The sequence below is a fragment of the Mixophyes fleayi genome, chromosome 2 (genome assembly GCF_038048845.1).
Source record: "Mixophyes fleayi isolate aMixFle1 chromosome 2, aMixFle1.hap1, whole genome shotgun sequence".
In the NCBI taxonomy this organism is placed as follows: Eukaryota; Metazoa; Chordata; class Amphibia; order Anura; family Limnodynastidae; genus Mixophyes; species Mixophyes fleayi.
The window spans coordinates 373,319,319-373,325,460 of record NC_134403.1 but is presented as its reverse complement, the minus strand read 5'-3'; positions in this window follow the sequence as shown (position 1 = coordinate 373,325,460).

Genomic DNA, 6,142 nt, shown 5'->3' with positions numbered 1-6,142 from the left:
ACACAGTGCACATTATGTAGTGTGTACAGTAAGTTACAATGTGTAGAGTGTATAGTGACACAGTGCACATTATGTAGTATGTACAGTAAGTTACAATGTGTAGGGTGTATAGTGACACAGTGCACAATATGTAGGATGTACAGTAAGTTACAATGTGTAGGGTGTATAGTGACACAGTGCACATTATGTAGTGTGTACAGTAAGTTACAATGTGTAGGGTGTATAGTGACACAGTGCACATTATGTAGTGTGTACAGTAAGTTACAATGTGTAGAGTGTATAGTGACACAGTGCACATTATGTAGTATGTACAGTAAGTTACAATGTGTAGGGTGTATAGTGACACAGTGCACAATATGTGGTGTGTACAGTAAGTTACAATGTGTAGGGTGTATAGTGACACAGTGCACATTATGTAGGGTGTACAGTAAGTTACAGTGTACAATGTGTAGGGTGTATAGTGACACAGTGCACATTATGTAGTGTGTACAGTAAGTTACAATGTGTAGGGTGTATAGTGACACAGTGCACATTATGTAGTGTGTACAGTAAGTTACAATGTGTAGGGTGTATAGTGACACAGTGCACATTATGTAGTGTGTACAGTAAGTTACAATGTGTAGGGTGTATAGTGACACAGTGCACATTATGTAGGGTGTACAGTAAGTTACAATGTGTAGGGTGTATAGTGACACAGTGCACATTATGTAGTGTGTACAGTAAGTTACAATGTGTAGGGTGTATAGTGACACAATGCACATTATGTAGGATGTACAGTAAGTTACAATGTGTAGGGTGTATAGTGACACAGTGCACATTATGTAGGGTGTACAGTAAGTTACAATGTGTAGGGTGTATAGTGACACAGTGCACATTATGTAGGATGTACAGTAAGTTACAATGTGTAGGGTGTATAGTGACACAATGCACATTATGTAGGGTGTACAGTAAGTTACAATGTGTAGGGTGTATAGTGACACAGTGCACATTATGTAGTGTGTACAGTAAGTTACAATGTGTAGGGTGTATAGTGACACAGTGCACATTATGTAGTGTGTACAGTAAGTTACAATGTGTAGAGTGTATAGTGACACAGTGCACATTATGTAGTATGTACAGTAAGTTACAATGTGTAGGGTGTATAGTGACACAGTGCACAATATGTGGTGTGTACAGTAAGTTACAATGTGTAGGGTGTATAGTGACACAGTGCACATTATGTAGGGTGTACAGTAAGTTACAATGTGTAGGGTGTATAGTGACACAGTGCACATTATGTAGTGTGTACAGTAAGTTACAATGTGTAGGGTGTATAGTGACACAGTGCACATTATGTAGTGTGTACAGTAAGTTACAATGTGTAGGGTGTATAGTGACACAGTGCACATTATGTAGTGTGTACAGTAAGTTACAATGTGTAGGGTGTATAGTGACACAGTGCACATTATGTAGTGTGTACAGTAAGTTACAATGTGTAGGCTGTATAGTGACACAGTGCACAATATGTAGTGTGTACAGTAAGTTACAATGTGTAGGGTGTATAGTGACACAGTGCACATTATGTAGGGTGTACAGTAAGTTACAATGTACAATGTGTAGGGTGTATAGTGACACAGTGCACATTATGTAGGGTGTACAGTAAGTTACAATGTGTAGGGTGTATAGTGACACAGTGCACATTATGTAGTGTGTACAGTAAGTTACAATGTGTAGGGTGTATAGTGACACAGTGCACATTATGTAGGGTGTACAGTAAGTTACAATGTACAATGTGTAGGGTGTATAGTGACACAGTGCACATTATGTAGGGTGTACAGTAAGTTACAATGTGTAGGGTGTATAGTGACACAGTGCACATTATGTAGGGTGTACAGTAAGTTACAATGTACAATGTGTAGGGTGTATAGTGACACAGTGCACATTATGTAGTGTGTACAGTAAGTTACAATGTGTAGGGTGTATAGTGACACAGTGCACATTATGTAGGGTGTACAGTAAGTTACAGTGTACAATGTGTAGGGTGTATAGTGACACAGTGCACATTATGTAGGGTGTACAGTAAGTTACAATGTGTAGGGTGTATAGTGACACAGTGCACATTATGTAGGGTGTACAGTAAGTTACAATGTACAATGTGTAGGGTGTATAGTGACACAGTGCACATTATGTAGGGTGTACAGTAAGTTACAATGTGTAGGGTGTATAGTGACACAGTGCACATTATGTAGTGTGTACAGTAAGTTACAATGTGTAGGGTGTATAGTGACACAGTGCACATTATGTAGTGTGTACAGTAAGTTACAATGTGTAGGGTGTATAGTGACACAGTGCACATTATGTAGTGTGTACAGTAAGTTACAGTGTACAATGTGTAGGGTGTATAGTGACACAATGCACATTATGTAGTGTGTACAGTAAGTTACAGTGTACAATGTTTAGGGTGTATAGTGACACAATGCACATTATGTAGTGTGTACAGTAAGTTACAATGTACAATGTGTAGGGTGTATAGTGACACAGTGCACATTATGTAGTGTGTACAGTAAGTTACAGTGTACAATGTGTAGGGTGTATAGTGACACAATGCACATTATGTAGTGTGTACAGTAAGTTACAATGTACAATGTGTAGGGTGTATAGTGACACAGTGCACATTATGTAGTGTGTACAGTAAGTTACAGTGTACAATGTGTAGGGTGTATAGTGACACAATGCACATTATGTAGTGTGTACAGTAAGTTACAGTGTACAATGTGTAGGGTGTATAGTGACACAATGCACATTATGTAGGATGTACAGTAAGTTACAATGTGTAGGGTGTATAGTGACACAATGCACATTATGTAGGATGTACAGTAAGTTACAATGTGTAGGGTGTATTGTGACACAATGCACATTATGTAGGGTGTACAGTAAGTTACAATGTGTAGGGTGTATAGTGACACAGTGCACATTATGTAGGGTGTACAGTAAGTTACAATGTACAATGTGTAGGGTGTATAGTGACACAGTGCACATTATGTAGGGTGTACAGTAAGTTACAATGTGTAGGGTGTATAGTGACACAGTGCACATTATGTAGTGTGTACAGTAAGTTACAATGTGTAGGGTGTATAGTGACACAATGCACATTATGTAGGATGTACAGTAAGTTACAATGTGTAGGGTGTATAGTGACACAGTGCACATTATGTAGGGTGTACAGTAAGTTACAATGTACAATGTGTAGGGTGTATAGTGACACAGTGCACATTATGTAGGGTGTACAGTAAGTTACAATGTGTAGGGTGTATAGTGACACAGTGCACATTATGTAGTGTGTACAGTAAGTTACAATGTGTAGGGTGTATAGTGACACAGTGCACATTATGTAGTGTGTACAGTAAGTTACAATGTGTAGGGTGTATAGTGACACAGTGCACATTATGTAGTGTGTACAGTAAGTAACAATGTGTATGGTGTATAGTGACACAGTGCACATTATGTAGTGTGTACAGTAAGTTACAATGTGTAGGGTGTATAGTGACACAATGCACATTATGTAGGATGTACAGTAAGTTACAATGTGTAGGGTGTATAGTGACACAATGCACATTATGTAGGATGTACAGTAAGTTACAATGTGTAGGGTGTATAGTGACACAATGCACATTATGTAGGATGTACAGTAAGTTACAATGTGTAGGGTGTATAGTGACACAATGCACATTATGTAGGGTGTACAGTAAGTTACAATGTGTAGGGTGTATAGTGACACAGTGCACATTATGTAGTGTGTACAGTAAGTTACAATGTGTAGGGTGTATAGTGACACAGTGCACATTATGTAGTGTGTACAGTAAGTTACAATGTGTAGGGTGTATAGTGACACAATGCACATTATGTAGGATGTACAGTAAGTTACAATGTGTAGGGTGTATAGTGACACAGTGCACATTATGTAGGGTGTACAGTAAGTTACAATGTGTAGGGTGTATAGTGACACAGTGCACATTATGTAGTGTGTACAGTAAGTTACAGTGTACAATGTGTAGGGTGTATAGTGACACAATGCACATTATGTAGTGTGTACAGTAAGTTACAGTGTACAATGTGTAGGGTGTATAGTGACACAATGCACATTATGTAGTGTGTACAGTAAGTTACAGTGTACAATGTGTAGGGTGTATAGTGACACAATGCACATTATGTAGGATGTACAGTAAGTTACAATGTGTAGGGTGTATAGTGACACAATGCACATTATGTAGGATGTACAGTAAGTTACAATGTGTAGGGTGTATTGTGACACAATGCACATTATGTAGGGTGTACAGTAAGTTACAATGTGTAGGGTGTATTGTGACACAATGCACATTATGTAGGGTGTACAGTAAGTTACAATGTACAATGTGTAGGGTGTATAGTGACACAGTGCACATTATGTAGTGTGTACAGTAAGTTACAGTGTACAATGTGTAGGGTGTATAGTGACACAATGCACATTATGTAGGATGTACAGTAAGTTACAATGTGTAGGGTGTATTGTGACACAATGCACATTATGTAGGGTGTACAGTAAGTTACAATGTGTAGGGTGTATAGTGACACAGTGCACATTATGTAGGGTGTACAGTAAGTTACAATGTGTATGGTGTATAGTGACACAGTGCACATTATGTAGTGTGTACAGTAAGTTACAATGTGTAGGGTGTATAGTGACACAGTGCACATTATGTAGTGTGTACAGTAAGTTACAATGTGTAGGGTGTATAGTGACACAATGCACATTATGTAGGATGTACAGTAAGTTACAATGTGTAGGGTGTATAGTGACACAGTGCACATTATGTAGGGTGTACAGTAAGTTACAATGTACAATGTGTAGGGTGTATAGTGACACAGTGCACATTATGTAGGGTGTACAGTAAGTTACAATGTGTAGGGTGTATAGTGACACAGTGCACATTATGTAGTGTGTACAGTAAGTTACAATGTGTAGGGTGTATAGTGACACAGTGCACATTATGTAGGGTGTACAGTAAGTTACAATGTACAATGTGTAGGGTGTATAGTGACACAGTGCACATTATGTAGGGTGTACAGTAAGTTACAATGTGTAGGGTGTATAGTGACACAGTGCACATTATGTAGGGTGTACAGTAAGTTACAATGTACAATGTGTAGGGTGTATAGTGACACAGTGCACATTATGTAGTGTGTACAGTAAGTTACAATGTGTAGGGTGTATAGTGACACAGTGCACATTATGTAGGGTGTACAGTAAGTTACAGTGTACAATGTGTAGGGTGTATAGTGACACAGTGCACATTATGTAGGGTGTACAGTAAGTTACAATGTGTAGGGTGTATAGTGACACAGTGCACATTATGTAGGGTGTACAGTAAGTTACAATGTACAATGTGTAGGGTGTATAGTGACACAGTGCACATTATGTAGGGTGTACAGTAAGTTACAATGTGTAGGGTGTATAGTGACACAGTGCACATTATGTAGTGTGTACAGTAAGTTACAATGTGTAGGGTGTATAGTGACACAGTGCACATTATGTAGTGTGTACAGTAAGTTACAATGTGTAGGGTGTATAGTGACACAGTGCACATTATGTAGTGTGTACAGTAAGTTACAGTGTACAATGTGTAGGGTGTATAGTGACACAATGCACATTATGTAGTGTGTACAGTAAGTTACAGTGTACAATGTTTAGGGTGTATAGTGACACAATGCACATTATGTAGTGTGTACAGTAAGTTACAATGTACAATGTGTAGGGTGTATAGTGACACAGTGCACATTATGTAGTGTGTACAGTAAGTTACAGTGTACAATGTGTAGGGTGTATAGTGACACAATGCACATTATGTAGTGTGTACAGTAAGTTACAATGTACAATGTGTAGGGTGTATAGTGACACAGTGCACATTATGTAGTGTGTACAGTAAGTTACAGTGTACAATGTGTAGGGTGTATAGTGACACAATGCACATTATGTAGTGTGTACAGTAAGTTACAGTGTACAATGTGTAGGGTGTATAGTGACACAATGCACATTATGTAGGATGTACAGTAAGTTACAATGTGTAGGGTGTATAGTGACACAATGCACATTATGTAGGATGTACAGTAAGTTACAATGTGTAGG